We start from the raw sequence: 11849 nt of genomic DNA, 5'->3' as shown, positions 1-11849 counted from the left end.
AAACCACCATCAGCCTTGCTCAGCATCCGATTTTCAAAGAATTCTTCTTTGTTCCGTGAAGGTATACTTTATAATGAAAATTTTCAACAAAAAGTCTCTTTCTTTCTTTATACCTGCAGGTATAATATATATATATACACACACACACGCACATTAAAGATACTTTCCATTAATTTTTTTATTTCCTCAGTCACTTTATTCACATGGTAGCTAGATCACATGATAATCCAATGATAACTTTTTGTCTTTTTCCTCTTTACTATCATTACATATATAATGAATGAATTCCTTAAAATGCAACCACAGAACTTATATGCACAGAACCTAATACCACCTAATACCAAAACTTGCATAACCCATGCATATATATATATATATATATATATATATATATACAAAATCCACCTAGATTCGGGAGCATCAATTGCGCAGATAACAATTTTTTTTTTTCACGATCTTCTCTTTTTTCTCTTTTTCTTTTTTCACGCTCTTCTCTTCTTTTTTCTTTTTTTTTCAATCTTTTTTTTCAATTTTTTTTTTCAGGATTCTCCAAAGGATATTTTTTGAAGGGCTTGATTAGGTATAACAACTTGATTTTGTCAACTAAAGAATAAACTGGAGTCCTCCTTTTAGACAACACTGATCGAGTTTCAAATTTTGTTTGTTGTTCCATCATGGTGGTATTAAAGTGTTTTACAAAGCAAAAAATGACTATCTTAGAGAGTGAAAGTAGTCGAAGAGGCCAATGAACTACATTAAGTGTATCTGACTCACTTATCGGTCGCAATGCTATTCAAATGCCTGATCCTGACAATGAACATTGTTTATCTCATTGGGCACGCATTCAAATTTCTGATCCTGACAATGAACATTGTTCATCTCATTGGACATGCAAGGTTACATGCGAATTCACCAACTTTAGTCCTAATCAGATTAAAAAAGAATCTATTGTCTCAGATGCTGAGCTGTTTTCATATGATCGCCATGGAGATGTATTCAAAAGCATTCCTCGAACATTGGTGCCCAGCAACTAATATTCTTCATGGTTCTATTGGCGAGTTGTGTTAATATGATCGCCATGAAGATGTATTCAAAGCATTCCTCGAATGTTGGTGCCCAACCACTAATATTCTTCATGGTTTTATTGGCAAGTGAATTTTTTCTTCAATGACACTGATGAGCGCTGAAAAGTGCGCATTTAAACCCCTTAAGCTTAGGTATTCTAGGACCTTTATCTATCTTACTTTCCCGTTTTAGACTAGTTTCGTGTTATTACCCTTTTCAGACGCTTATCCCCAAAATAAGTTAATTCAACCAAATAAGAGCCTAAAAGAATCAATCTCAAGTTGAATGGAAGAAAAGCGCAAAGTGGAAGAAGAATGAAGCAAAGTGTGGAAAATCAACAAGTTTGATCGATCCAACATTCCTTCGATTGATCAGAGAAAGATCAATTTAGACATTTCAAGATGGATCCAAGCCTTTGTCCTTATCCAAAAGATATCATCATCTTCGATCAATCCAACCTTTCTTCGATCGATCGAAAATATTCGATCTTATCCTCACCTACCACCCCACCTACCACTTTTGTCTCTTTCCCAAAATATCTCAGAGATTTGTCTTTATTCAAAAAGGCGACGGTAAGGATGATCGATCTCTACAGTATTCGATGGATCTTAGCAATGTTCAATCGATCTCAAGACAGTTCAATCGATCGAACCTCCTCAAGTCCGAAAAAAATAAGTTCCAGCTCATTAAAAGTTGGCTCACGGTGCAATCAATTCAAGGAACATAATGCACGAATCTAGACCATTGGGTGTGACACTTGAGCCTCCTATATAAGGATTTTGAGCCTCTTTTACATCATATACCATCATAACTCATAGGAGACAATATCATATCATATCTCATTCTTAGAGAGGAAGAAAAGAGAAGAGGAGAAGCTAGAGACTAGAGAGAGCTTTTACACATCTTTGGGAGTTCTTTCATTCTTTTAGGGTTTCCATCAAGAAGGAGGTCATTTCTACCATGGAGATAGCCCTTGAGGGTTGGATGACTACTTCAATGAGTGGCTAAACATTTTCTTGGGCTAGAGTTAGCCCTAAGCATGCCTTCTAGACTCTAATGCTTTGTATTTTGAGGGGATTTGTGTTGTAATCTTGTCTTGACATTTATTTTATATATGAATCTTATTTATTCAATGATTTGTATGGTGTAATACTTCCAATTGATCATTTTATTATATCTATATGTCTATGTATGCTAGAATAGATGTTCATATGTTTATCTCTAGTTTTTGTGTTATTGATGCATGTCTATGTATGTTGATGCTATGGATCTAGAGATTGTCAAGGCATAGTACTTAATAGAATACTATTGTGGTTTATTTGATGGTTCATACTTATGTCTTGATGGGTTGTGCCTCTCCCTTAGTTTTTTTCGTTTAATTTTCATGCCCTTAGCTTAGTTGTAGTGTAGTTGCCTTAGTTGTTTGATGGGAGGACAATCCATGCTTGTTATTTGATGTTCCATGCTTATGAATACAAGTAGTATTATTCTCTAACCATGTGATGTGTTTGGATTATGAGCTTAAAGAAATGATTAATGGCTTATTTGATGTATTGTTCTATTCACTAGATTACTTAGACAATATATACTTAATTGGTCATCCATACTTGTTGAAACAATCAAACACACACTCTTAAATTGTTACACATGTTTCCCCTCGTTAATTATGCATTGAATGTCTAGAATGGTGATGTTTAATGGTGATCTCTAGACCACAAGACCTCACTCTCTTGGTTTTTCTAAATTTCATCTATATTGCTTATGTTAAATTGAACTTGTTTAGTTTAGCTTGTAGTTTAATCAACCAAACACACCATCTCTTGATCATTCGACCTACTAACCCTATACATTGTTTCCATAACTAGTGCACCCACAATCCCTTGGGACGATCCCTACTCACCCTAGCTATATTTTTAGTTAGAGGTAGTAGTGGCATTTATAAATTTAAAACTTGACCACATTCCACTTACACACTCTTAGTGCACATCTTTTAGACGTTGGTGCGATGACACACCAAGTTTTTGGCGTCGTTACCGGGGATTCAAATTGGTAACGCCGTGTTTTAGAAATAAATAGGAATTAGTACTCTTTTGATCGTGTCTTTACTTTATTTTCTTTCTTGTTACTTATTGCGTTTGTTTATATTTTATTAGGTGAATTGAGCAAAGGAAGTTGAGCAAAGGAGAATTGAAAGCAAGAAAGCCAAGTGAAGCTAAGCTAAGCATAAAAAGGCTAAAAATTTAAAAATTACAAAGCATAACAAGGCTTTAAAATTGAAAATATATTGAAGTTGCTTAAGGACCCTTTATGAGATCTTTCTAACTCAATCTCTAGTTAAATCGTCAGACCGCATGGTGGCAAGTTTTTCAATTCTTAGATAAATTGTGAGCCCGCTTGGAGGCAATTTACTTTTCTTTGCATGTTGTTCAAGCATAGGAGTATGGGATCAATGAATGTGGAATATGTTCGTTGATTGATTTGTTGCGGGGGCGAAGTGATTGTTATTTGCTTGTTATTTGTTTAGCTAGTGTATGTATGGTCGTTGGTCATTAAATCCTACTCTTGTTCCTCCTAATTTGCATCTTGAATCGGTTGTTCGTAATCTTAGGGGAAGAGGCAGTTCTCATCACTTTATTTTACCAATGGAGGAATTGAATGACGATCATGTGGAAAACCTTGGTCACATAGACCAACAAGGCATCCTTCACCCTAATGTGCATCATAAAAATAATTAAGTACCATTAGGCATGCCTAGACCATTCATTCCACCACAACAACAAGGCCAAATTCCATTGGGGATGCCTCGGCCAATTTTTGCTCCACAACCTCCCATTATGCAAGGCAATCAAGGTATCCGAGTAGCACTATCGGTAGTGAATCCTCCCATTGATTTAAGAGACCATTATGCGCCGAATGAATACAATGCACCCACTTGTATTCAATTGCCCCCATTTAGAGCATATCACTATGAGATTAAACCACAAACCATTCAAATGCTTCCCAACTATCATGGACTTCCAAGTGAAGAACCTTACAAGCATTTGGATAAGTTTCTTGAAGTGTGTTCCACCGTGAAATACACGGACATGCCAGAAGAAGTTTTAAGACTTAAACTTTTTCCTTTCACCCTTAAAGATAAGTCAAAATATTGGTTCAACAATCTTAGGCCTTTCTCGATAATATCTTGGGCAAAAATGCAACAAGAGTTCTTGAAGAAATACTATCCGGTTTCTAAGACCAATGCCATGAGAACTTCAATTCTTGAATTTTCTCAAGGGGATGGGGAAATGTTTCATGAGGCATGAGAAAGGTTTAATGACTTGCTTAGGAAATGCCCACATCATGACATACCTAAGTGGCAATTAGTTCAATATTTCTTTAAAAGTTTTTCAGATAGTCACAAGGGTATGGTAGATGTATCTATGGGTGGTTCTTGCATTGATAAGCATGAGGATGATGTGTGGCAATTGTATGAAAGCATGAGTGAAAATTCAATGCATAGATCCTTATCTTCTAAAAATGGTAGAACTCTAGGTGGAAGGAAGAATGTTGGCTTATATCAAGTTGACAATTCCAATGACATAGCCGCCGAGATAAAATCCCTATCTCAAAGGTTTGATCAATTTTTGATTAACCAAACTTCGGCAAATCAAGTATCTTACTCCTCTAATCATGTTCATCATCGTATATCCAATGAATCATATATGACTTGTTCAAGTGTTTTACATTCTACTTCCAATTGTCCCCATAGACATGTGCCAAGTGAAAACCATGAGCAAGTCAATGCTACATTTGTCAACTAAGGGAATAATCCCTATGGCACTCATTACAATTTAAGCTGGAGGAACTATCCAAACTTCTTTTGGAAAAACCAAGGGGAAAGTTCAAACCCTCCCCAAGGTGGTTTTCAAAACAAATATATTCCACCTCCAATGCAAGGCTAAGGTTCCCAAGGTTTTAGATCATCATCATTTCAATCGCATGGTAATCAACTTTCTAATTCTCATTTTCCTAACCAATCGTCATATTCTTAAGGAAATTCTAGGAGTCCCGCTTTTGAGGAAAAAATGTTGACCATTCTAGGTACTCTAGAGGTGAACACTCAATTGCTTCATTCCCATTCCCAATTCATTGCTAAGTTAGAAACCTAAATAGGGCAAATAGCTAGTACTTTGAATGCCAGAGAGAAAGGGAAGATGCCTTTGAATGCACCACCAAATCAACAATGTGTTATGGAGACTCATTCCTTATCAGAAGGTCACACAATCGAATATGTCAATGCGGTGACAGCTTTGAGAAGTGGGAGAATTGTGGACAACTAAGTGAGTATGTCCAATGAAGAGAGTGAACCTGTGTAACCAAAAGTTAACACCCGTCCTATTTCACATCCTATTCCTCCTTCATTGCATATGTATGACCCCTTTGTTGATAAAGTAATGGAAAATGATTTGAACAAAGCTTTGAAAGATGATTTGAAAAATTCTTGTGACAGTTTGAAAAATTCTTGTGTTGAAAATTCTTTAAACAAAGATTTTGAAAAAGCTTTTGAGCTTAAAGCTCCATTTTCGGATGCCTTGAAATGATCAATTTCTCTTGACAAACAAATGACCAAAACTAATGAAATCATTTATGTGTTTTGGCAAGTGAAGATCAATCTTTTTCTTTTGAATGCAATTAAGCAAATTTCATCTTATGCCAAATTTTTGAAAGATCTTTGCACCCAAAAGAGGAAGAACAAAAGCCAAGCACCAAGAAAAGTGGTCTTGACCAAGCAAGTGAGCTCCATTTTACAACATAACACTCTTCCAAAGTTTAAGGACCCTAGTTCACCTACTACTTCTTGCATTATTGGTGACCATGTCATTAATTGGGCTCTTCTAGACTTAGGTGCAAGTGTCAACCTTCTGCCCTATTCAGTGTATGTCAAATTGGGCTTAGGAGACTTGAAACGGATGTCAGTAGTTTTGCAACTTGCCAACCGATCCATCAAAAAGCCCCGGGGTATCATTGAGGATGTCTTGATTAAGATTGATAAGTTCTTCTTCCCCGTTAATTTCGTTGTCATAGACACAGAACCGGTTCCGAACCCTAAGAGCCAAATTCCCGTTATCCTTAGCCATCCCTTCTTGGCAACCGCGAATGCCAACATAAATTGTAGGACGGGGATAATAAAAATCTCATTTGGGCATATGAAAGTGAAGTTGAACATTTTTAATCCGACCTCGAATTCCATAGGCAAGCATGAAGAAGTGTGTGTTGTAGAAAGGTGCAGTGATAATGAATTTGATATAATTGAGTCTTTGCTTGAAAGTGAAAGTTCTAAGAGTTTGTCTACCAAAGAGAATTCAAAGAAAGTTGCATTGAAACCAAGTGTTCCAAGGGCATGGAAGCCCAGGTGTTGTTTTGAACAAGGACCGTCAATTCCATTTGATCCAAATCTAACAAGTTCCTCAAAGAACCATTTGTTGGATGGGGTTCAAAGTGTTTTTCACCCCACCAAGGAGGGGGATGCATAACAAGATATTTGATCCAGGCTAAAAGAGCCCAACGTCTTGCTAGAGACGTTAAAAACTAGCAATGCTTCGTAGGGTTTACAACTCTATTCCTCCTTCATTTCTATTTCACCTTTCAATTCTTGCGTCGTCTAGATATATTTTGGCTTCATACACATGGTTAGGGATTTTGATCAAGAATACATGCACTTTTATTCTGAAATTAGGCATTTTATGACTGTTCGATAGATCTCAAAAGAGGTTCAATCGATTGAACTCCATACCTACATCATACTTGCATATTTCACCTCTCTGTCCCATCGTGCAAAATATTTTGTGATCGATCTAAAATTCTTCATCTTCACTTCCAACACTTAGAAAATTTTTGAACCCTACATAAAATAGCCCTCTGTCTGATCGTTCGAACTTGTCTGCAGGTTTTCACCTGTTTGATCGATCGAAGTAGCTTCTCCATCGATCTCAGCTTGATCTATCTGTGTCCCTTTGTTGACCTTGACTTTGACTTTGATTGCACTTTAATTTTTAATATTTATTTTATTTTGTTTATTCAACAAAAAAAAAAAAAAAAAAAAAAACTTCAAAAATACTATGTCGTTTTGAGCTTAGATCGATTTGTGAACCCACAGATCGATTTATGTTCGATCAATCGGAGATCTTTCTCGATCGATCGAACTTGTCGGGGGCAATTTCTAAAATAGACACCAAGGGTCATTTGGATCGATCTTCAAGATCGATCCAAGACCCTAGCTACCCTCTCATCGCTACAACCAACCTTCCCCACCTCCGGTGAGTTTTCCGAGCTTCGAAATCCCATCTCCACCCCTCGACGTCATCTCTCTCTCTCGGACCACTTCTCTCATTAAGTTTTAGTAAGTTTGAGTTGTATTTTTAGATTTCAAGCTTCAATCATATGTTTTAGATGTTTTCCATGTTAGTTCTAAGTTTTAATGATGATTTGTTACCATTTTTGATCTTCCAAGCATGTGTATATATATGTATATATTTGTATATATTCTTGTTTTTGATTCAATTTTGGGGGTCCTAAGTGACCATCTTTGTGTTGTTGAGGTATAGGGGGACCCACAAGCTTGCTTGGGTACCCCCCGTGTCATCCACGTCACAGATCTGTGACTTTTCAACTTTCCCGAAGCAGTTCGATCGAACGAAATTTTCTATGATCGATCATACAAAGATTGATCGAACTTAGTCCTGATCGATCTGACAGAGATCGATCTCACTCAAGCTATGATCGATCAAACTCCACAGATTTGCATATGCACACTTCACACACCATCCTTAGTGTTCATGCTAGTTTCTTGATGCCCAATGCCTATGTTTTCCACATTGGATACATTTCATACTTACACTATTGAGTATGCTTCACTTAATCACTATTTATTTGGCTTCGTCATCACTTGCGTAGATTCATGATTGTTATTCTGAGTTGTCTATCTTATTTGACATACATTTTTCTATATATTGTGCCTCAAATCTTTATTATCTATTATTGACTTTGCAAGTGTTTCGTTCTTTTGCAAGCCATGGCATGGGGTAAAGACAGTCACCCGTTGACATTATCCGAGGAGGGTACGATAACGTGTAGAGTAGCCCACAAAGCCCTCCCATGCTCGGGGTCTAGATCTAGAGCAACCTGAGCAGTTAGAGGAGCCAGAGGACTAGGCAGAACCTTCTCATATTCAGGACTCACCTCCTAAGCTAGCTCCAGCTCAGTCCTCATCATCTGATTCTAGATTACAGTCTTCAGATGAAGCATCTTCCTCGTCTCATTCTGATGAGGCTGAGCATGTATATTCTCCTTCTCCACAACCGGTACAGTATGGTCAGGTCTGAGACCGCCCCCTACCGAAGTTCAGACACCTTTCAGTGGTGCAGGAGTCTGTATTTGATATATCCTTCTTCTCCTGTTTAGTCCTGACCTGGGCAGCTTTCGACGACATCGAGCGGCGCAGCATTTCAACCATTCTGGCGCCAGTCACTTATCCAGTCTTCCCGCAGCTAGTTCGAATGTTCTTCCAGAACCTTCGGCCGGCTGCGGGCAATCTATCAGAGCTGCATACCACTATAGATGGCTACCCCATCTGAGATATAGTTGATACATTAACTAGATCTTCTTGGTGCCCGCATGCCTGCCCTCCTGAGCTTCATTATCCTACTTTGCAGAGGCCTTCTGACGCAGACATGGGCCGTTGCACTTACAAGCCACTATGCAACAGGCGAGACATTCGCCACTCGGACTTATTTGCCTGACGACCTCTGGTTTTACGATTCGGTCTTGTTCTGAAATGGATTTATGACAGGCCATAAGATCCAGAGGGGTTCAGATTTCATGGCTGCTTTGTACGGATTCTACACTAGCCATTGGGTATCTATCCCAGCACTCTACTGGAGTGTCATGATGAAACTCAACACCGACTACATCAGTAGGGCAAAGCCCAAACAAGCTAAGTTCCTTCCATTCGCTCATCTTATTACTCAGATTTTGCGAGACCAGCGCAACCATTTCTATCCAGAAGAGCATCCCGAGCAGGGAGCTTGCAGCTTTGTCAAGAAGGATTAAAATAATAGCTACAATGTTCTTATCAGGAGTTTAGAGCAGGACGCAGTGATAGCAGCTGAGGAGGCAGAGGTAGAGGAGATGGAGGCAGCAGTAGCAGCAGCAGCAGACGATCTGGTAGACGCACCGATGGCTGCGGTACATATAGAGATCGATTTAGAGCATGAGCCTCCAGCTGAGGAGTTACCACATCACTCTTTGGCAGGGTTGCCATTACACGTCCCAGAGCCTCATCAGGATGAGTATCATTCTCCTAACCCAGTCATACCTGACGCTCCAGCACAGACACCTGGCCTAGGAGAACGTATACAACTTTAAAGGACGCCGTTGTCTCTCTTCAGTCTGATGTGGTCTCCTTCAGAGCAGATATTTCTACATTCTGTTCAGATGTCCTAGCTATACTGCACGATATGTCCAGAGATATCCGGGGATCACACCCTGCTCGTCTGACCTCCTCTTCCTAATCTCTCTATCTCTTTATCATTATTTCTATATCTGTGATATTTGACTGTCTTTTTTATACTGTTACTATATTTTTGCCGCCAGTCTGTTGGCCAGACACTGTGATGTACATTATTTTTATCTTTTTATCCATGTTATCTTTTGGATGTCATATCTCTATATTGATATACCTGTATGTGATTGACTCTATTATCAGGTGCATCCCAGTGACTTTAGTGAGAGAGAGTGTTGCCCAAATTTTTCAGGACCACCCTTATTCCACTCTCTTTACTTCATTTATTATCCCATTTACACTTGCATATCCACTGTGCACTATTATTATCCCTTTTGTTATCTGATGAGTTTTATCCAAGTGCCATCTTTTCAGGACTACAGTTAATCCCAAGTTTGGGTGGGTTATACCACCCACTTTGGATACTTGTGCCCCAGCCATTCTTTACCATAGCTGTACTAGTATACTCTTTCTTTTGTTCTCTTTACACATTGAGGACATTGTGCCATTTAAGTTTGGGGTAATGGTGTTAATTGCAGTATTTTCTTTCAATTCAAAATTTTAAGCATGACTTATGTATTTGAGGGATTTTCTATGATTGGTCCCCATAACTAGCTGTGATTTTGATCTCTTGAGGACTATAGTGCTTAGAATTTAAAAATTGCTTGACTTGAGATTCCAATACTCCATGTATGCCTTGTGGATGCCATTTAGGAGTAAATTTTTCAATAGATCGATATTTTGCTTGCACTTGTGATCCACATCATCCTAATTTTGTGATTGTTTTGAGATTCACTCTAGGATTCTACACTAGCACAGACGCACACTAGCAGTCATTTGTGGGGTACATGTGTAACGACCCACTCTACCACATAGTATGATATTGTCTGCTTTGGGCCTGAGCCCGCACGGTTTTGCTCTTGGGCTTTACCCCAAAAGGCCTCATACCAATTGGAGATGACACACTTACATATAAGTACTTCATCTTTCCTCTACCTAGGCGATGTGGGACTTATGCACCCGTAGCTCACCAGTGTAGTAGCCTGACAGTGTCTCTCGCACCCGCACACGGCACACCCACCCACAGAGATCACAATCCACCCCCCTTGGAGGTCCGTCGGCACACTTCCAGCTGGGTCAGGCTTTGATACTATTTGTAACGACCCACTCCACCACATGGTATAATATTGTCCGCTTTGGGTCTGAACCCACATGGTTTTACTCTTGGGCTTTACCCTGAAAGGCCTCATACTAATTGGAAATGACACACTTATATATAAGCACTTTACCTTTCCCTCTCCCTGGCGATGCGGGACTTGTGCACCCGTAGCTCTCCAGTGTGGTAGCCTGACAGTGTCTTTCGCACCCGCCCATGGCATACCCGCCCACAAGGTCATCACAATCCACCCCCTTTGGAGGCCCGACGTCCCCTTCGGCACACTTCCGGCTGGGTCAGGCTCTAGTACCATTTGTAACGACCCACTCCACCACATAGTATGATATTATCCGCTTTGGGCCTGAGCCCGCACAGTTTTGCTCTCAGGCTCTACCCTAAAAAGCCTCATACCAATTGGAGTGGCACACCTACATGTAAGCACTTAACCTTTCCTTACCCAGGCGATGTGGGACTGTACACCAGTAACTCGCCAATGTGGTAGCCTAACAGTGTCTCTAGCATCTGCCCACGGCACACCCGCCCACAGGGTCATCACAATCTATCCCCTTGGAGGCCCGACGTCCTCGTCGGCACACTTCCGGCTGGGTCAGGCTCAGATACCATTTATAACGACCCACTCCACCACATGGTATAATATTGTCCGCTTTGGGCCTGAGCCCGCACGGTTTTGCTCTTGGGTTTTACCCTAAAAGGCCTCATACTAATTAGAGATGACACACTCCACAGGGTCATCACAACATGCTTTGTTGATTACTGAATTGGTTATATCCCAATTGAGCTAGTAGTGCATTGAAAGCTTTTATTTTGATAAAGGTGGATAACAAACCCTTTTCATTGAGTAGCCGGGATTCTAGCCTCATCAAGCACTAAATTTCTCGCGCCAAAAGGTAGAGAGCCCAAACTCTAGGTTAATAATTGAACTTGCTACAAAAAAAATAAATAAAAAATAAATAAATAAAAAGAAGAAGAAGAAGAAGAAAAGAAAGTTGCAAAAGTAATAAAAAAAAAAAGTGAGGACTTCTCCCAAAAGGTGAGAAGTGAGAAATGATTAGATGGAGGTTGTTT

The 11849-nt window shown here is 39.4% G+C and overlaps 1 pseudogene; it reads right to left on the bottom strand.

Annotated features, from left to right (window-relative positions):
• Window positions 1-4315: 4315 nt before the first annotated feature.
• Window positions 4316-4414, bottom strand: LOC132315239 (small nucleolar RNA R71; annotated as a pseudogene).
• Window positions 4415-11849: the final 7435 nt, after the last annotated feature.

Source organism: Cornus florida, unplaced genomic scaffold, assembly GCF_030987335.1.
Source record: "Cornus florida cultivar Cherokee Brave unplaced genomic scaffold, ASM3098733v1 CherokeeBrave_3.0.0_Hap2_Chr06, whole genome shotgun sequence".
Classification (NCBI taxonomy): domain Eukaryota; kingdom Viridiplantae; phylum Streptophyta; class Magnoliopsida; order Cornales; family Cornaceae; genus Cornus; species Cornus florida.
This window is presented reverse-complemented; position numbering and strand designations above follow the sequence as displayed.